Raw genomic sequence first — 22,262 nt, 5'->3', positions numbered from 1 at the left:
GTAGTGATGCTTTCTAAGGCCCACTTAACTTCACATTCCAGGATGTCTGGCTCTAGGTGAGTGATCACACCATTGTGATTATCTTGGTCATGAAGATCTTTTTTGTACAGTTCTTCTGTGTATTCTTGCCATCTCTTCTTAATATCTTCTGCTTCTGTTAGGTCCATACCATTTCTGTCCTTTATCAAGCCCATCTTTGCATGAAATGTTCCCCTGCTATCTCTAATTTTCTTGAAGAGATCTCTAGTCTTTCCCATTCTGTTGTTTTCCTCTATTTCTTTGCACTGATCGCTGAGGAAGGCTTTCTTATCTCTTCTTGCTATTCTTTGGAACTCTGCATTCAGATGTTTATATCTTTCCTTTTCTCCTTTGTTTTCGCTTCTCTTCTTTTCACAGCTATTTGTAAGGCCTCCCCAGAAAGCCATTTTGCTTTTTTGCATTTCTTTTCCATGGGGATGGTCTTGATCCCTGTCTGCTGTACAATATCAGGAACCTCTGTCCATAGTTCATCAGGCACTCTATGTATCAGATCTAGTCCCTTAAATCTATTTCTCACTTCCACTGCATAATCATAAGGGATTTGATTTAGGTCATACCTGAATGGTCTAGTGGTTTTCCCTACTTTCTTCAATTTAAGTCTGAATTTGGCAATAAGGAGGAAAACACAAATCAAAACTACAATGAAGCACCACCTCACACCTGTCAGAATGGTCATCATAAAAAGTTTACAAATAACAAATGCTGGAGAGGGTATGGAGCAAAAGGAACCCTTCTACACTGTTGGTGGGAATGTATATTCGTACAGCCACTAGGGAGAACGGCATAGAAGTTTCTTAAAAAACCAAAAATAGAGCTACCAGATGATCCTGCAGTCCCACTCCTGGGCAAATATATGGAGAAAACCATAATTCAAAAAGATACCATGCACCCCAATGTTCATTGCAGCACTATTTACAACAAGACATGGAAGCAACCTAAATGTTCATTGACAGATAATGGATAATGATATAACCTAAGCTGCTTTTATATCAGGGAAGGTGAGCTTGTATGATTAGTGATCCTCATCAGGTAAGATTCTGAGTGAGACTATCCTTTTTAAAAAACTACAAAATGGAGCTGCCCTGGTGGCTCTGTCACAAAGAATTCACCTGCCAATGCAGAGGATACAGGTTTGATCCCTGACCTGGGAAGATCCCACATGCCGAGGAGCAACCAAGTCCGTGGGCCACAACTCCTGAGCCGTGCTCCAGAGCCCAGCAACTGCATCTCCTGAGCCCACATGCCACAAGCACTGCAGCCCGAGTGCCCTGGAGCTTGTGCGCCACAAGAGAAGCCGCCATGCAAAGCCTGCACGCCACAACTAGAGAGCAGCCCCCACTCACCGTGACTAGGGAAGAACCCACGCGGCAACAGAGACCCAGCGCAGCCAGAGTAAATACAGTTATCTTAAAAGCAAACAAAACTACCAAATGGTCTACAGATAGAAGGTGGACAAGTCAATTTCCTCACCTTTTCATTACATAAAAAGGCTGGAGTTAAGTCTCAAATGCAATGAAACTCAAGAAGAACTTAGAAAATTGCAAGATATGATACAAATGAAGATTCTTTTCCTATCAAGACTATAAATGTAAAACAGCTAGTGGACTTTACAGTGCAACCTTAAACACGCTGCAGGGCAGTGAGATCTTAAAACATGTCACTTAACGAATGGATCAATTTCTCTGGGTCTCTCTCTCCATCTTTCAATTGATGTCTCTCATGTATCTCTTGGTGGTGCTCACTTTCTCCCTCTCTCTCCTCTCTCTCTTTCTGTCTTTAATCCATGTATGTGTCTCTGACTCTCTTTCAGTGTCCCTCAGTTTCTCTCTTTCTGATACACCCTCTCTCATCCTTTTATCTCCCTCACAATCTCTCAGAAAATGGCAAAATGCTCCTGCTGTAGGGGCACTCCTTCAGTTTCACTGAGTCACTAAAATCCATTTTCTTCTGAGTTTGCAAGCGTTTGATGATTTCTCACCCTGGGCTGGGCCTCGGTTGTAGGCAGGATGATAGACACAGAGCCTAAGATTTATGAACGTCTCAGAATTCTACAAAAATGTCTGAGACCCACAAAAATGATTAACTCCAAAATATAAAAAGTAAAACCTCAAAACAAAAATTAATGAATTTTAAATTAAAATTAAATGCTTACCAAATGCAACATTTTATCAGTTGACAGTAACTCTACTGAGTTTAACAATAAGCAAAAAAATCCCCCCCCTAATTTTGCAGGTTGTTATAAAATTACACATTGGGTATATGTAATTAATATAGAAATGGATACATCTTAATATGTTTTAATTGCCGACAAAGGTCTGTATAGTCAAAGTTATGATTATTCCAGTAGTCATGTATGGATGTGAGAATTGGACCATAAAGAAGGTTGAGTGCTGAAGAATTGATACTTTTTTTTTTTGAGGGGGTGATACAGAGTTTATTGAATTAGATTTTTCTATTTACAACTGAGATCACATCTACATACTATTTTGCTAGTCTACATGGGTACATTATTTCTAACAAGTTTAGACTTACGATGAATGGGCTCAATCATACAAAAATACACGCACACACTCACACTAATTGTTTTAAAACAGTAGTGCATACATTATACTCCTCCTATAAAGCCAGCTTTGATTAAAAACCGCTAGTTTCAAAGATCAGTCTGATTTTGAAGATGAACCAAGATACACGAGGTATGATTCTAAAATCTATCTTAGCCATTTTGTATAGTTGCTATCTTACTGGACTATAGTATATATTTTTAAAAAGGACACTGATGAGGGGCACTATCTGGTATTAACTTTAACCAGACAGCTGACTGCCTGCTCCTCCCCCCCAAAACCTTTGGCCAAGAGTTCTCCACTGTGAAGACTGAAAGGACCTGGTGATACTACAGCAGCAGTCCCATTATGCTTGGAGGTGACAGAAGCAGGGTCACGTCAACCTTTAATTCTACCACACTACACAACTCACAAACGGTTCTGAGATTAGAACATTTACCACCGTACTCAAAACACTTACAGACATGGAGAGTCAGCTAAAACAAAGGGAAAAAAAAAAGTCATAGGTGGGTAGGTAAGAAGGTAGACAAATGAAGAGTCAAGCTGCTCCGTCCAACACCTGTGCATGTGTGCTTTAACTAAACGAACTCAGGAGACCAGTAGCAGTGGACCTGCTCAATCCCCCTTCCAAATCAGAACAAGACTAATAAGCTCGGGCTTGAGTTTCCTACTATGCATAGGCTCCGCCGGTGACGAGGAGCTCATAAGCAGGACCTCTATTCCTTCTGCACAACACGATACAGGCGCACAGCATGCCCAGCAGCTGAATAGCTGCAAATGCCAATGCTGCCCAGATAACATGCATCTTGATTTCTTGTAGCTTCTTCACAACTAGAGCCTTACACCCCTCAGCATAGAGATCAGAGGGGTTGGCCAGACTGCCGTTACAGCTGCTGGCTGTCTCTCTGCAACAACTAACATGGATGCTCTGGTTTTTGGTTTCTTTGAACCAGTCTGTATTTTCCCAGTCTGAATAGTTGTAAATTCCACAACAGTGCAGCTGTCTCTGAACATAGTCAATGGCCCGGCTAGCAGCATCAGGGTTGGTTCCATTGTAGGTCTTATATACCTTCTGAATGCTGCGATCAACTTCATTTTCCACCTTTGCTCTGTAAACATATCCCAAAACCACAACAACAACTTCTGTGACAAAAACCAAGAGTAGGATGATGACAAACGTGGCAAGTCCACAGCGGCTTTCCCGGATTGGGGCACAGCAACCAATTAGCCCAATAATGAAGAGCAGGGCCCCGACAGCTATGATCACCACAGCAGGGATGAGAGTGTACACATCTTCAAAGAAGTGGTCATAGTCGTCGTGAGTGATGAAGACATAGGCTCCAACATAGCATAAAATGCCAGCGGCTCCCCAGAAGATGAGGTTGAGAAACACCAGCACGGTCTTGGAGGAGGTGATGCCACACTGGCCCATGGTGCTGGCGGTCGGCTGCGGCCCTGCTCGGCGAGCGGGACGCGCTCACTGAGCGAGGTGGCAATGGCGACGGCGCCTCCCCGCAGGGAACTGCACGGCCTGTGAGGCATTCACCGCAGCGCCCGGCACCGTCGCGCACCCAGAATTGATACTTTTAAACTGTGGTGCTGGAGGAGACTCTTGAGAGTCCCTTGGACTGCAAGGAGATCAAACCAGTCAATCCCAAAGGAAATCAACCCTGAATATTCACTGGAAGGACTGCTGCTAAAGCTGAAGCTAAATTACTCTGGCCACCTGATGTGAGCAGCCGACTCACTGGAAAAGACCCTGATGCTGGGAAAGACTGAAGGTAGAAGGAGACAGGGTGGCAGAGGATGAGATGGTTAACTAGCATCACCAACTCAATGGACTTGAATTTGAGCAAACTCCAGGAGATAGTGGAGGACAGAGAAGTCAGGCATGCTGAACTCCATGGGGCCACAAAGAGCCAGACACGACTTTGTGACTGAGAAACAACAGCAACACAGGTGCTTTGAGAAGTCCTAAAAGGAACATGGCTGTTGAAATGGGAGAAAGGATGAATAAAATATCAGATAAATTGGTTTTTCTGTTTTATTAGCTTTCTTATAGCTAGAGACACAAGTGTTGGTTTAATAGCAGGCCGTTAGCAATATGCACTGGACTGAAATAGATGGGATAGTAAATTGGAACCTACCTCTCTTGATGCAACACTACTGAAACAGCTTTTGATATAAAAAGCTCTCCAGGTTTCTAAATAAACACTTTCAACCTAACTACTTTGGCAATTTCAAAGTAATTTCTTTTTCTTTCCCTGGTGTTTTAAAAGTCTCCCTCTCTAACCATTTTTGCAAAGACAGAGCCAAAGAATTGGTAAACTATTTGCTGAAGTGGAAATGTAGCATACCAATTGTATGAATAAGATGCCCTCATTCAAAAACTACAGAAAAAGGCGAGTGGCTCTTACTTCTTTTAAGCAACAGACTTTGAGTTGAGCAGAATGAAATTCAAATGCCTACTAATATAAGTAATGTCTTGTAGTTATCCGATGTCTTTTATTCAAGCATTCCAAAGAAAAAGCAAATCTAGAGATACTACTTTGAGCTATCTATCCAAACTGAGAAGCCGGAGAGGTGGTTTTGTATATCACTCACATTTCACTGCCAGAAAAATGTATTTTAGATGTAACAGCAAAAGTAGCTAACAACACGTATTTCTTACTATGTGCAGGCACCATTCTAACAGTAGCTAACAGTACCAATGACAGTGCTGCTATTTAGCCTCTTTAGGCAGATGGTAAAACTGAGGCCCAGAGAGGCTGTATAACCTGCGCAGGGCGACACGGCTGGCAAAAGGCACAGCACAATTCAAATCCAGGCGCCCTGCAGCTCATACTAGATCCAGTGCCCATAGCCACTGCTGCTTCTAAGAACAGTAAACAGTTTCTTTGGTCAACAATGAGGCTCACCAGAACTTTATCATAAGGTGGTCTTTTATTAAATGGTTTACAGGCACTAAGGGATGCTTCCCCAAGAAAATTATAAGAGTTTTTTTTTTTTAATTTAAAATAAAAGCTTAAAAAGTTTAAAATAACTTAAGGATGAGAGTGAGTACTGTCCCTTAAGGTGTTAGATAGAGGTTTTGGTATTTTAAATACATTGAGTGCAAATGAAGTTGGAAATCTCAGAGTTTAGCACCTGGTATATTCTCCAAATTTTCCTTTCACCCAGAAATTTTATACCTTGTTATATAATCTCTGTAATCTGCCTCACATACTTTTTTTTACCATGAGAATGTTTATAAATACATGCATAAAAATAAAATATTTGCTATGTCCTCTCTTGTCATTCCATGGTCTCATGCCATTAATTTATGTTTATTCCTATTTCTAATACTCTATAGTTTAGATGAAAGCACAAACTCACAAAGGAATCAGTGAAGAATGGAAAGGAGAAGAAAACGCCTACTGTGTAGGGTGAAGGGAACATTCCACCTTCAGAAATCAGAGCAAGAGAAATAGAATGTACAACTTGTTGTAGGACACCAGCCAGAGTCCACACAAGGACTGCCTGCCTCAGCACAAGAATGGAAGGGGACTCTGGGAATGAGTCACAACTGTTCCTCAGTCACCTCTGTGCTCCGAGGGCTAGGCTGCAATGTCTTGTATAAACGCTGGTATTGTATTCTGAACACTGGGGACCTCTACCTCTCACCTCCACAAAAAGCAAATGCAGTTAAGAAGCCAGAGACAAAATGTTACCATATTGTTTAGAAACACTACAATGATCCAACACGCTCTCTCCACACTCGTCGTGTTAAATTAGTACACTCAAAAACAAATCGAATGAGAGAGAGAGAAACAGAAAACAACAGCAAACTCTAGGACTTGTCATTACACCACTGTTAAAGACTTAAGGCAGGGGCGGGGAGGAACTGTCGACACTTTCTCATGGATGGACTACAATTTGAACATCAAATATGAGGTCTTTGTATAGAATACCTATTACAACTACACAGAATCCGTCTTTGAACTTGAACTAACTAAATGTTCACAGCTCCTGTATTTCAGACTACCTTTTCTATTACATCAATCCTCATCCCTTCTTTTTTTCCCCCATCCCTTCTTTTATGAGATAGATTAAAAGTTGCTCTTTAGTGAGAGCTTGGTAAGCCAGTATTCTTATAAAATAAAGCAGGACCTCAAGCTGGGACAAAGAGAATGCTACCTTTTAGAAAGAGTTAAAAGCATCTGAGCTCTCCATAAAACCCACTTACTTGTTGAGAAAAAGTTCAGTTGGTTTTCAATCACAAAAGACCTAAAGGGAAAGTTGGGATATTTATGGTCTTAGGTTTTATCTAGATGAGGTTCCCAATGAAAAGAATCACAAATACCCAAGCATTTGAAACATGCTGGAGAAAACTGACTGCTTTAAGAACAAAATATATCTCTCTCCAACTTTGCTTGAAACGTTTTTTTAAAGATATTTTGTCTAGCTGAAATTTTACCAGTTAAGATATCCACGTTACCAAATACTTTTTTTGAAACTCTGCTTAGCAGATTGAACATATTATGTGGTTTATATATCATTCACTCTCACTTTAATATGAATTAGTTTACTCAGTTCCTGCTCTTCTTACAAAAAGGTTAGATTTATGGGCTGTAGTGTGAGTGGAGAAAGGAAATAAAAAGGATGACAGGAGATTTCCCTGGTGGTCCGGTTAAGGCTCCTTGCTTCTGATGCAGAGGGCATGAGTTTGATCCCTGGCTGGGGAACTATAACCCCATATGTCACACACACACACATACACACACACACAAAAAGGATTCAGTTCAGTTCAGTTGCTCAGTCGTGTCTGACTTTTTGCCACCCCATGAATCGCAGCACGCCAGGCCTCCTTGTCCATCACCAACTCCCGGAGTTCACTCAGACTCACGTCCAGCGAGTCAGTGATGCCATCCAGCCATCTTCCTCTGTTGTCCCCTTCTCCTCCTGCCCCCAATCCCTCCCAGCATCAGAGTCTTTTCCAATAAGTCAACTCTTCGCATGAGGTGGCCAAAGTACTGGAGTTTCAGCTTTAGCATCAGTCCTTCCAAAGAAATCCCAGGGCTGATCTCCTTCAGAATGGACTAGTTGGATCTCCTTGCAGTCCAAGGGACTCTCAAGAGTCTTCTCCAACACAATTCAAAAGCATCAATTCTTCGGCGCTCAGCCTTCTTCACAGTCCAATTCTCACATCCATACATGACTACTGGAAAAACCATAGCCTTGACTAGACGGTCCTTTGTTGGCAAAGTAATGTCTCTGCTTTTGAATATGCTATCTAGGTTGGTTATAACTTTCCTTCCAAGGAGTAAGCATCTTTTAATTTCATGGCTGCAGTCACCATCTGCAATTATCTTGGAGCCCAGAAAAATAAAGTCTGACACTGTTTCCACTGTTTCCCCATCTATTTCCCATGAAGTCATGGGACCAGATGCCATGATCTTCATTTTCTGAATGTGGAGCTTTAAGCCAACTTTTTCACTCTCCTCTTTCACTTTCATCAAGAGGCTTTTGAGTTCCTCTTCACTTTCTGCCATAAGGGTGGTGTCATCTGCATATCTGAGGTTATCGATATTTCTCCCAGCATTTTGATTCCAGCTTGTGTTTCTTCCAGTCCAGCATTTCTCATGATGTACTCTGCATAGAAGTTAAATAAGCAGGGTGACAATATACAGCCTTGATGTACTCCTTTCCCAATTTGGAACCAGTCTGTTGTTCCATGTCCAGTTCTAACTGCTGCTTCCTGACCTGCATACAGATTTCTCAAGAGGCAGGTCAGGTGGTGTGGTATGCCCATCTCTTTCAGAATTTTCCACAGTTTATTGTGATCCACACAGTCAAAAGCTTTTCCATAGTCAATAAAGCAGAAATAGATGTTTTTCTGGAACCCTCTTGCTTCTTCCATGATCCAGTGGATGTTGGCAATTGGATCTCTGGTTCCTCTGCCTTTTCTAAAGCCAGCTTGAACATCTGGAAGTTCACGGTTCACATATTGCTGAAGCCTGGCTTGGAGAATTTTGAGCATGACTTTACTAGCGTGTGAGATGAGTGCAATTGTGTGGTAGTTTGAGCATTCTTTGGCATTGCCTTTCTTTGGGATTGGAATGAAAACTGACCTTTTCCAGTCCTGTGGCCACTGCTGAGTGTTCCAAATTTGCTGACATATTGAGTGCAGCACTTTCACAGCATCATCTTTCAGGATGTGAAATAGTTCCACTGGAATTCCATCACCTCCACTAGCTTTGTTCGTAGTGATGCTTTCTAAGGCCCACTTGACTTCACATTCGAGGATGTCTGGCTCTAGGTCAGTGATCGCACCATCATGATTATCTGGGTTGTGAAGATCTTTTTTGTACAGTTCTTCTGTGTATTCTTGCCACCTCTTCTTAATATCTTCTGCTTCTGTCAGGATTGTGGGGTAATTATTAACCATGAGACACTGCTTTGGAGAAGACCCTCGGTTGCTTTGGGTGTGAAGGAGAGTGACAAAGTAAGGGGAAGCTGGGCAAGTTCTCAAATCCAGATTTTTTATCCCAAAATTTGTTCTATAACCTCCTTAAACTTGACACTGACAATATAGTCAAAATGTTCACTGGATAACTGCAGCTCTTCCAACTCCCAGCTAACACCATAGAATGTGGTTTTAAGGTCTATGTTATTTGTATACTCTTTGTAAGTCTCACTTAGGGAGGGCTCAGAAATTTGTTAAATAGGTTAAGCTTCAGTTGGTTTAGTAGAACACTGTTTTCAGTGGGTTTCTTTTTGGATGAAAAGAAAATACATTACATTATTTTTTTATTTAAATTAATGTAATATAATACTTTATATTAATTCTACACAAGCAGAGATTGGAACTACTTTAGCAATATACATTTCAGGTATCTTGAAAAACTCTCCCTTCCACAGCTATATTTTGCATTTCACTCAGAAAATTTATATAAATTATACATATATATACATACATGCATATAAATAGATGTTTCAGAGGTGAGTCGGTGGTGGGTGTAAGGGGGTGTGGGGTAGGTAAGGTGCTACATGATGGGAAACAGGATAAATGACCCCATTCCTTAAAATTGGGTTGGCCAAAAAATTTGGGTTCTTTCTGTAACATCTTACAGAACAAGCAGAACGAAATTTTTGGCTAACCCAATATATACAGCTTAGGGTTTTTTCCCTACTACTCTGAATCTAAGACAACTTGGGAAACCTGATTTAACCTGGGTGAAAAAAAAAGAAAACAAAACATGTCGTCCCACATAACAGGCTTGTTTCTTTGGAGGGTGTGTTAGTGAAGGCTGGGGATGGGGACTCCTCTCACCTTAGAGGGTGTGTGAAGAAGCAGTTAATTTTCTATAGGGAGCATGTACTGCAGATGTCCTAGAAATACACCAGGCTGATGGGAACACTCTCCACAGGAAGCCTGGTCCTCAGCATTGGAGGAAGTAAACCACTTTCCCTCACCCACCTTCCCACCTCCCCACACTCCTTCAAATTCATACAACTGGAGTGCCTCAACTTTTGGTAGCTTGGTTAAGAACTCTGGTGAAGTGAAGTGAAGACACTCAGTCATGTCCAACTCTTTGCGACCCCATGAACTGTAGCCTACAAGGCTCCTCTGTCCATGGAATTTTCCAGGCAAGAGTACTGGAGTGGGTTGCCATTTCCTTCTCCAGGGGATCTTCCCGACCCAGGGATCGAACCCAGGTCTCCCACATTGCAGGTGGACGCTTTACCATCTGAGCCACTAGGGAAGCAGTTCCTGATGATGCCTGACTCCTGCTGCTCTTACTCTCCAAAGTTCCCTCCCCTTGAGTATGGGCTGGACCTAAGTGACTCATTTCTAACTAGAAACTTTTCTAATCTACTAATCTAAGCGAGATTACATTACAAAAAAGACTCTAGCTGTATATTCTTACTCTCTCTTGCTTATTCTGAAGCCATCAATGTTGTGAGCCGCTCTACTGAGAAACCAATATAGCAAGGAATTCAAGGGGATCTCTTGCCAACAGCTAGTGAGGACTTAAGGCCCTTAGCTTAACAAACCAAGAGGAACTGAATACTGTTGTCAACTACAAATTGGCACTTGCCAAGATGGTTGCCAACGACTGAACAACAAGGGCATTCACTATCTGCCTCTGCGGAGACTAAACCTGCACTGCTGAAGCTGTTGACCTTCAACACCCGCTGAGGGAGTTCAGGGTGGAGTAAGGCACTCTGTGCTCCAGGCAATCTGGTGGGACATGTCTTTAGATAGATGTTTTAGGAACAGATTTTATGATCCCAATCCTTGCATCTCCTCATATCTAGAAAAGCACTAAATCCCTTCATGGTGACATCAGATCCTAGCAACAAACTTTTTGTAAAATGAATGCTTAATGGTATTCACTCCCCCTTCACAAAACCTTGTGCACTGACTTTCCCCCACTGCCGCTTTGGAGCAGTCTCTCAGAGCTATCTGAGGTGCTGCCTCCAGGGCTGCAGTCCTCATTTTGCCCCAAATAAAACTTAACCCACAACTCTCAAGTTGTTCATCGTTTTTTTAGTGGACACTGTCAACAACCTCATGAATGAGCTCAGAAGTAAATTCTCCCCTTGCTGACCCCTGGGGTGATCCCAACTTTGACTAACATCTTGACCATGGCCTTTTGAGAGCCCTGGGTCAGAGGCACTCAGCTAAAACAAATCTGGATAAAACACAGAAGCTGTGAGATAGCAGCTGTCTGTTGTTTCATGCTGCAAAGTTTCAGTTAAGTAGCAATAAGTAACTAATATGAGTATGTACATTTTTTAAAAGCATGTTAGGTATTCACTGATATTTAAACATGAGATTCCTTTAAAAATGCTTTACCTTATAACATTTCTGTCTCTTAACTGTACCTCAGGGTTATTATTGCTTCTCTATGGGATATAATGTCATGACTACCTTGAGAAAATAATCTTAAGAGCAAAGTAGCCTCCATGGAGCCCATCCAATTACTAACTATAGAACCTTGAGCATTTAAAAATATATAAATAATTTTTCTTCAGTTCTCATTTTGATTCTGTTCACTGAATTAATTAATGTTTCTTAAAGAGGCTGTGACAGATCAAATAAAAGTGAAGAAGAATGTTAAAAAGTACCTACCACAAATACCTTCCTTTTCCCTTGAAACATAAAATTTTAATGAAAGTTTCCCCCAAACAAAACAAACATTTCAACAGTATTTGGCTTTGTGAGAGACTTAAAATTTAAGTTTAAAGATACCATTTTGATGCCAAATCTGGGTTACATTTTTAAAAAGGCCATGAGGCAGAACTGTCATGTGGAAAGCTAACATGAACCAACCTGCATGTTCTTTTGAGAGGCAGAGGGAGCACATTTTTTCCAGGCTTTGCAAATAGTTTCCTAAAACAAATCTGCCAACTGACAAAAATTCATACACATATAAGAAAATTTCCAAGTTTTTCTGTTGCTGAAACTGAATTTCTTTCTTTTGGTTTGAGGCAGAACCTTTATTAGTTCCCTACTTATTAAAAAAAGAAAGCCAATGAATAAATCAATACTATTGTTTAAAATGCCTGATTTTAATATTGGCAGATGTCTTGGTTCATGTTGAAGAAAATATTGGAATTGAAGGAAACAGCAGGACTACTAAGAAATAAATTGTTCAGATGCCCCCAACGACTTCTAGAAACATATCCCTGCTTTGGGTACTTCGTGAGGGAGAAGGCTTGTCTGGGTTTTGGAGGTGGGAGAACCTGCAAGATCTCAGGTGCCTGCAGGACAAAGTTGCACATGTGTCTTTCCATACATCAACTCAGCTGTGAGCCATTCCGGTGTCTTCAGGAGGCTGGGGTTTGCCTCCAAGGAGAGGTAGTCATTCCTCCTCTTTGTCTCTCAGCACCAAGAATTGTGCCTGGCATATGGTAGGGACTCAAAAATACTGGTTAGGTGATTGCATCATCTTTACTCATAGGGTGAGAAGTACTGCTTAGGTGGCAAGATTTTCAAAGGACAGGTAGCCTGCTCTATGGCAGAGGGTGAGGAAAGAGGAGGGGAAGAGTTCTTGCTCCCACGCTCATACCAGGGTGACAAGTCCACCAGGAGCTGTGCCTGCTCCCAGACCAGTTGGAGGGTTGAGTAACAGTTGTTGTTATGAACTTCACTTCTCCCTGACTTAGAAACAGAAACAGGCAGTGCTTTGTCAGCTGCTGGCTTGGGATACACAAGGGTTTCATGCTAGAGTTGGTTTCATTTCAACTAAACTTTGGGAGAAGACATTAGAGAGCATACCACAGAAGATGTATCCTGCTTGGGACTCTCGTGCCCAGAGCCTGAAATTAATCTAATGTTGTAAGTCACTCACACTTCAATTTGGAAAGGATGTTCTAAAGTCCAGAAGGGAGAGGATATATGTATACGTATGCCTTTTCATTTTGCCATACAGTAGAAACTTTACAACAGTGTAAAGCAACTATACTCCAATAAAAATTAATTTTTAAAAAGCATGTTCCTTTGTTAAATACATAAATAAAAATAAAAAATGTAATTCCAGAAAAAGATGAAAAAGGGTCTTTGAGATGGTCTTATTATTAAATATATAATTATTAGCCTAGGCATGGAAATCTCTTAAAAATAATTAAAATGAGCCATTAAGTTGAGGAACTCAACTTCACTCAACTTTTATCTTCACTAAACTGTAATATTTATATTTTCACATGGTTCTTAGTTTACATTTTACATGGCTCTTAGTTTACATTCTGAAGGCTGTCAAACAAAGAACATTAAAGAGGTGAGGTGGAATAGCACAGTTTTGAAAGCTCTATAACCTTTCTGGATTTTAGGCCAGTGGAAAGATCAAATTCATTTTTTAATTATAAAAGGTACATGGCATGTGACTGATAAGCCCTGGTTTTTAAAAAAATTACCTTCTTACACTGTCAAAACTCAGCCGTTCCCTACTCATTGCTCTATTTCACTTTGTGCTGTGGGACCAGCCTGAACTGCCCTCACCCAAAACCCCAGGGCATTCTGGCTTCTGCAGAGGTCAAGGGCAGACTGTCTGAGACCTTAAAACCACAGGACATACATCACTGGAGAGACGGCCAAGCACTTCATGGGAAGAGTGGCTCTATAAAGTACACAGGAAAGTGAGAACAAACAATGAAAAACTGAACCGTGGAGAAGATTCCTCCCTCCCCCAAACGGCAAAAGAAATAAGATGGAACAATTCCCCGAAGGATGGCCCATCAGAAGACAAGCCACTTCAAAGAGCTAATTTTAAAATAATAATTAAAAAAACTGACAGAAGTAGGGAAATCAAAGAAAGAAGGCTTTTTGAATTTTAGGAAGATGCTTCTAATCTAGGCTAACTATTCACCATCATCATCAAAAGCAGGCCCAGGTTCATTGTCCTTTCATCACCCTTTCTCTGCTGCTTCTGCTTCCACCAACCTTACCCTCCCACCCCAGATGAAAACAGGATGCTTCATGAAGCTTCCTGCTGAAATCTATGTAAAGGATCACTGGGGGAGAAAAGAAATGACATTCATGCCAAGTGAATGACCAGAGCAGGACTTTTTGTTAGGACAGTTGTTTACAGGCAGTAACACTAAAGCATGATGGACTCAAAGTGAATGAGTATAAACTATAGATTAACGGGTGCGTCCCTGCTGGTTCAGTGGTAAAAAAAAATCCACCTGCCAAGGCAGGACACACACGTTCGATCCCTGATCCGGGAAAATTGCACATGTCTTGCGGCAATTAAGTCCGTGCGCCACAACTACTGAGCCTGAACTCTAGAGTCTAGGAGCTGCAACCACCGAAGCCTGCACGCCCTAGCGCCCGGTCTCCGTGACTAGAGTAGCCACCGCAATGAGAAGCACTGCAGCTAGAGAGTGGCCCCCACTTGCTGCAACTAGAGAAAAGCCTGCTTAGCACAGCAATGAAGACCAAGCACAGCCATAAATAAATACATTATATAAGATAGTGAGAGGTTGTGACTCATGGAATCAATGACATCAGTGTACACAGAACCTCCTTAACACTATTTCATTACTGATGATGGACCCACATTCTTTTATTTTTATATCTGAAGCGGGGAGGGGAGGATGTGTAAGTATGGATGTAAGGATGTGTAAGTAATGAACAGTACAACCCCCAAATGAGATTTTACTCTCTCTATACCACAGGGTATATTTCTGCAGCCTCCGATCCAGCACATCTTTCAACAAAGTGCCAGATTTCTAAGGTATGACTTATGATGAAAGAAGCTGACAGGGTAAGAGAAAATTCTTTGCAAAAAGTGCCAACAGTGATGTATTGTGACACTGGAATACTTTCCCAGTTTTTCTTGGCCCTACGCTTCAAGGGCAAAAAATAAAATGCCTGTTTTCCTTTAATAAACCATGACTCCATCTGCTTTGAAATGGAAAAGATACCTAGGTGGGTCTCAATCTAGAAAGTGAGTAAATTCTGCCCTCAAGTGGCTAAATGTTGTACTGCAAAGAGACCTTGGCAAAACCTGCTGCTGCTGCTGCTAAGTCGCATCATCCCTGGGATTCTCCAGGCAAGAACACTGGAGTGGGTTGCCATTTCCTTCTCCAATGCATGAAAGTGAGAAGTGAAAGTGAAGTCGCTCAGTCCTGTCAGACTCTTAGCGACCCCATGGACTGTAGCCTACCAGGCTCCTCCATCCATGGGATTTTCCAGGCAAGAGTACTGGAGTGGGGTGCCATTGCCTTCTCCGGGCAAAACCTGACATGGTTGCTAAGTAATCTTAGGTAATCAGTTCCCTCAGGGGGTGTTTTCATTCTTCTAAAAAGGATGACTGAATTTTAGAGCAAAGCATCAGAAAAGTGGGGATTGTGCTCCTGACTTATTATTGAGACCAACTTGCCAGAGAAAAGTGTGGGAATTTAATTATCTGGATAATTTTGGCACCAGGAATTCACTTAATTCAAATGATTAGATTTTGCCTGGGCTGTCACCACTACTTCTTTAAGAAAGTGTTTCTTTATAATAAGATTTGTGTTTCACAAACAACTGCCTTCTAAGTCTAGAAAAATCAAGGATTCGGTTTTGGGGCTGTCTTACAGCTAAAACGGGGTTAGACATTTCTTTAAAGGGTGAAGGGCTTCCCTGGTGGCTCAGACAATAAAGAATCTGCCTGCACTGTGATATACCAGGGTTTGATCCTTGGGTTGGGAAGATCCCGTGGAGAAGGGAATGTCAAACCACTCCAGTATCCCTGCCCGGAGAATTCCATGGACAGAGAAGCCTGGTGGGCTACAGTCCATGGGGTCGCAAAGAGTCGCATATAACTAAGTGATTAACACTTTCACTTCACTTTAAAGGGTGAAAAGTAGGAATTTATACAATAAATACATTTGCACATGTGTGAAAGTTTATATGAGGTTCTTCATTGTAACATCATTTATGTTAAAATATCAACAGCAGCTTAGATCCTCATTAGTCTGGGGTTAAATGAATCCTGATACACCCATATGATGAGATTTAGTGCAGGCATAAAAAAAAGCACAAGGTTATTCTCTATTCGGAAAAGGCAATGGCACCCCACTCCAGCACTCTTGCCTGGAAAATCCCATGGACGGAGAAGCCTGGTGGGCTGCAGTCCATGGGGTTGCGAAGAGTCGGACACGACTGAGCGACTTCCCTTTCACTTTTCACTTTCCTGCACTGGAGAAGGAAATGGCAATCCACTCCAGTGTTCTTGCCTGGAGAATCCTAGGGACAGGGGAGCCTGGTGGGCTGCCGTCTATGGGGTAGCACAGAGTCGGACATGACTGAAGCGACTTAGCAGCAGCAGCAGCATTCTCTATTCATATAGAAGTACTCTCCATAATACAGTGTTCAGTGGAAATCAAAGTGTGAAAATTATGTTATACTTGCATTCTGAGAGGAAAAATGCAGGGTTGTACTAGCTTATATATACATAGCTTATTTCTGGAAGGATAAACAAGAAACTGATTTTTTAAATGGCTGTTTCCAATTGCCAAAAATAGAATTGAGCTGTGATGTGTACATAATTTTCACATGTTTTGTTCACTAGTATTTCTCCAGTGTCTAGACAAGGGCCTGAAACACTGAAGGGATTCAATAATATTTGTGGAAAAAATGAATAAAATCAAACATATATACATACACACACACAGAAACACACACATAGACTATCGCCAAGGAGGGGAATTGTACAGCTGGAGGTCAAGCATGGTAGAGAGAATTTTCATTGTGCTTTCATGTACTTTTAAAATATTGAACTATTAGAATAGGTTACCTATTCCAAGGTAAAATTCAAACAACTAAAGAAACAAATAAGGATGGGGAGTTATTATCTGGAATAGTTATTTAAGTAAGGCATTGTTTTGATGGTGATTTAGACAGGGTCAATCACATCATAAAACTATGAATCACTGATTAGCAATAACCTTGGAATACTTACAGCATATGAGGAGCATTAAACCATAAAAAAAAATTGTCCTCACAGGGAGAGGTTTTCTGGGTGTTGCAAATTCCTTACAGAGAGGTACTTGCTCTTTGCCAAAGCCATCTACCTGGGGTCCAGGCACATGCTTTCAAGGTCAGGAGGATTAAGTTGCAAGGAGCCCTCCCTCAGTTCCCAGTGACTTGATTCACTGGGGGCCTCTGGATGGCTCCAAGAAGCAGAAGAATTCATTAAGAGTGACCATGAAAGGGAGGGAGGAGAGGCGTTGATTCTCAAAGAAGGGGTTACACCCTTAAGGCCTTCCCCAGACCTCCTGGATGGGAGTCTCCAGGTAGGGCTGGACACCTGCATTTCTATAAAGCTCTACAAACTAACTCTAAGGCACATTACCCTTCTGCCCCCCACCCCCAAGACTGAAAAGATCCACTCCGGACAGAGACACAACTGGGCTCAGATTGGACAAAATGAAGTTCCTCTCAAGGATGCCATCATCCATTCCCTGACTCCTTCCTAAATACCTCACCCAGAATTACTTCTCATTTCTTCCTTTCCTTAGAAATGCTATTCACTAAATTTTAACTCTAGTTCGTCATTCAAGACCAGTTTGCACATTTATCCTATGCCATTCTATTTTGCCCCGTAGGATGCAAGCCTGGGAGCATTCCTCAGAATGCCACTGTGATTCGGGAGGCACCTCCCTGTTAGACCAGAGAGCAGGCAAGCTTTGAGAATGCAGACTTGTAGTCCGAGAATATTCAGCTAAAAAGGAGGCAGCCTGAAAACAGCTAATTATCCATCAAAGAAATCATGTTCTAACTGATATGCTTGTTCTCAGCAAGCACAGTCCTCCACAGCGAGTCTGATAATTGGATAAAAAGACCTCAGAGGCTCTTGGGGGCTGGGACGAGAGATGAAAACACACTTTATGTGGATTTCTCTAATGTAATCACCAGTTACAGGGACAGCAAGGAACTTAACAAGCTCATTACAACCTCAGCGCCTGTGATCTCCCCACAAACCCCTGTAACAGCCAGAGGATAAAACTCCCTTAAGGCCCTCGCGGGGCCTTGGCCTCAAGCCGCAGGGTTTTTATCCTGCCCCCATCAGCAGGCAGCTGGCGTCTCCCGTTACCAGCTGCTGGCCCACATGGAAAATAAGCCAGGAGTTGGTTTCAGACGTGTTCTTAGCCTAACAACCAGTATTTTCTTAATCTGGGCATGGAGAAAAGAATGCCAAACTCAGAGTTGGCTAATCCTGTTTATAAACCTAATTTTTCCAGCTGTTCCTGCTCTGCTTTCAGAATGACTGTCCTTTTTGTGATTTTTGAAAAAGCTCTGGTGAGGGTCTGCTTCGGGACAGGCTTGTCTGACCCACAGAGGTTGCCCATGGCACTGCGGAAGCCCCAGCCCCTGGTCTAGGAGATGCTGGCCATTCCTGGAATGGGTACTTTTGGCTCTAGAAGCTCATCTCTTCCTCAGAGCAAGTGTTTGTTTTATGCGTGATCAACCCTCCTTGGTTCATGGGGATGCTTCCACAGCCGGGCCCAGTTCTTTTATAACTGGTCTGTCAATAGATTATTTCTCAAAGCAATCTGCATCAGAGAGGGGCAGCAGGGCAGCAGCCACAGAGAATACAGCGTGAATGGTGGTGCCCATAGCGGGCAACACTGTGACCCTGACTGAGGGTACCTGGAGGGGCAGGGCTGTTAAAAGAGGCACTTAGAGAGGTCGGAGGACAGGGAGCCTGAGGGCAAGAAGGCAGCTCAGTCTATCCCAGACCAATTTTATTTGAGGCTCCATGGCAGCTACTCCTTTAAGAGAGGTAAAGAACCTGAGTTCTATTCATATGATATTAAGCAGAAACCCTAACCACCTGAGAATCCTGTAAAATGTGAGTCTAGCCACAACTCACAGTTAAGGCCAGACACCTGCCATGCGTCCATGTAATAGCTCCCCCCCACTCAAGGGGGCTCTGAAGTTCATGCAAAAGGTACACAAATTGGAAAGCTGAATCCTGGCTTTGTCACTGTAGGCATTCCTTGCTTGGTCCAATACATATATTCTCTACCAGTGTAGATCAAATTTTTATGTGAAGCCATATTTCAAATTTATGAGGTGAATCCACTATCAAACAAAGAATTATTCCCAAATTGATCTGCTTGGTAAATTTTAATTTTCATTTATTTGATTTCCTTTAAGGGATACAAAAACAACTGGAATTACAGACATGGTGACAGCAAGATCAATAGGAAAAGCTACCCTACCTACCATACTCTTGGATAACATCCAGAAAAACAGGAATTGCCATCCCTACTGAAATAATTTTGGAAAATTCTTAAAGAGAGAAGAATACCAAACCACTTTACCTGTCTCCTAACAAACCTGTATGCAGGTCAGGAAGCAACAGTTCGAAGCTTACATGGAACCTTACACAGAACCTTACATGGAACAACTGACTGGTTCAAAATCGGGAAAGGAGTATGACAAGGCTATATATTGTCACCTTGCTTATTTAACTTATATGTAGAGTACCTCATGTGAAATGCCAGGTGGATGAATCACAGGCTAGAATCAAGATTGCCAGGAGAAATATCAACAACCTCATATATGCAGATGATACATCCTAAATCACAAGCTAGAATCAAGATTGCCAGGAGAAATATCAACAACCTCATATATGCAGATGATACATCCTAAATCACAAGCTAGAATCAAGATTGCCAGGAGAAATATCAACAACCTCATATATGCAGATGATACATCCTAAATCACAAGCTAGAATCAAGATTGCCAGGAGAAATATCAACAACCTCATATATGCAGATGATACATCCTAAATCACAAGCTAGAATCAAGATTGCCAGGAGAAATATCAACAACCTCATATATGCAGATGATACATCCTAAATCACAAGCTAGAATCAAGATTGCCAGGAGAAATATCAACAACCTCATATATGCAGATGATACATCCTAACAGCAGAAAGCGAAGAGGAACTAAAGGGCCTCTAGATGAAGGTGAAAGAGGAGAGCAAAAAAAAAACTGGCTTAAAACTCAGCATTCAGAAAACTAAGATCATGGCATCCCGTCCCATCACTTCATGTGAAATAGAAGAGGAAAAAGTGGAAGCAGTGACAGATTTTATTTTCATGGGCTCCAAAATTACAGTGGATGGTGACTGCAGCCGTGAAATTAAATGACGCTTGCTCCTTGGAAGAAAAGCTATGACAAACCTAGACAGCATATTTAAAAGCAGAGACATCACTTTGCTGACTAAGGTCTGTATAGTCAAAGCTATGGTTTTTCCAGTAGTCATGTATGGATGTGAGAGTTGGACTATAAAGAAGGCCAAGTGTCAAAGAATTGATGTTTTTGAATTGTGGTGCTGGAGAAGACTCTTGAGAGTCCCTTGGCCCTCAAGATCAAACCAGTCAATCCTAAAGGAAATCAACCCCAAGTATTCACTGAATAGACTGATGATGAAGTTCCATTACTTTGACCACCTGATGCAAAGAGCTGACTCACTGAAAAAGACCCTGATGCTGGGGAAGATTGAAGGCAAAAGTAGAAGAGGCTGGCAGAGGATGAGATGGTTAGACAGCATCACCAACACAATGGATATGAATTTGAGCAAACTCAGGGAGATAGCAAAAGACAAGGAAGCCTGATGTGCTGCAGTCCATGGGGTCAGAGTCAGACATGACTTAGCAACTGATTGACCACCACCAACAACTGAAATAATAGTCTTGGGAGAGGTAAGACTTTAGACCACACCTGCTACTGATAGCATAATGTAAAGAGGTTTAGAGACCTTTGTCTGAAAGGAGACTTTGATTTAAAGAGGAGGGGACAGAAAAGTCATGAGGTTACAGTTTCAACAAAAATGAGATGAGGTCACCAAGGGTAAACTGAGTCAGCTTCCCAGTTTGACTTGGGTTCAGATCTGACTTGAGTCTCTCATTTCTGTTTTGTGAAATGGGAGTGGTGATGGAAGAAAGGGAAGAATTATTCTAGGACGGGGTTACTGTCAAGACCAACCTAATCAAAACCACTACAAAGCATATGTAGACTAAAGAAACACTAAAAATTTAACAACAGCGTGAGAAATTCAGACAAGATGCTCTCTCAGTTCTTTAACATTTTCACATAGTAAGATTCTGAGCCAAGTTTACCATAAACTCTCCTTCCTTAAACAAGATATAAAATATGGTGGTGTGGGAGCCAAAAGAAGACCAAAGCTAAAGAGATGTATTGTGTTCTATCTCCTGAACAGAGACCTGGTTTTTAATGGGGTGGCTTTGGCATTTCCACAGTGCACAGAATAGCTAAAGAATATTCACTTAGCACTTGTGGGTCTGTTTCTCATGATGCCAAGTTGGGTCCAGAGTAATCCGTTCAGACTTGTCCTCCTCGGCACTCCTACATTTCTGAATCAGTAGGTGCACTAATGCATTCCGAGTCCTGCTGTGATGTAATTAAGGATAATGTTTGCAGCACGGAGTACAGAGAGTTGTAAATGTCTCCCAGGGGTGATTAAATGCTGAGGGGAAGTTGAATAACTATAGAATTCATTGGGTGCAAGTTCATTCCAATGGCAGGAGCATTCTGTTTGCCGGTTATAGGACAGGTTTCTAAAAAGATACACACAGCATCCATAAGCAAACATCCTCATCTCCCTCTAGGGAATGGAGAACAGAAACTACTGCATCCCAGGAATGCTTATCTATCTAGGAGCGAGACTTGGGAATCAGAACTCTCTTACACTGCGGGCATGACTGCTAACTGACACAACTTTGGAAACAAGCGGTAGGGTAAATAAAACTGAAAGTACATATTACTGTGATCCAATAATTAGGGAAGTTTTCATATACGTGCACAGAGACACAAAGACAACAATTCTCACTGCACAGTGTTTACAAGAGCCCAACACTGAAAAAAATATCAATACGAAAATAGGAAATAGATAAAAATATGACCTCTTTACAGAAAGGAACACTATATAGTAGTTTAAAACAATGACGAAACAAAAACACACAAAACTACGAAATGTCATTTCTAGTGGAGAAAATGTACTTATTACAATATTCTTCTCTTTGTTAAAAAAAATCTTCTCAAAATAAAAGTATATGAGCAGCAATACTTCTGGCAGATGGATGCTGACAAGCTCCCTCTGAGCCCCCATGTGAAAGACCTCCGAGAAACTGAAGCAACCTAACCTTTTGGA

General features: G+C 41.7%; 1 protein-coding gene and 1 pseudogene across 9 annotated transcripts in view; both read right to left on the bottom strand.

Annotated features, from left to right (window-relative positions):
* The window catches only part of DOCK8 (dedicator of cytokinesis 8), a 233,762-nt gene that overhangs the window by 94,977 nt on the left and 116,523 nt on the right, over window positions 1-22,262 (bottom strand). The gene's annotated exons all lie outside the window — the stretch shown is intronic.
* Window positions 2,445-4,195, bottom strand: LOC105003483 (annotated as a pseudogene). Its single transcript, XR_827111.1, has one exon. The product of XR_827111.1 is annotated as a tetraspanin-3 pseudogene (transcript).

This window comes from Bison bison, unplaced genomic scaffold (genome assembly GCF_000754665.1).
Source record: "Bison bison bison isolate TAMUID 2011002044 unplaced genomic scaffold, Bison_UMD1.0 scf7180017864469, whole genome shotgun sequence".
NCBI lineage: Eukaryota > Metazoa > Chordata > Mammalia > Artiodactyla > Bovidae > Bison > Bison bison.
The sequence above is the reverse complement of the archived record's forward strand: the minus strand, read 5'-3'. Positions and strand labels throughout refer to the sequence as shown.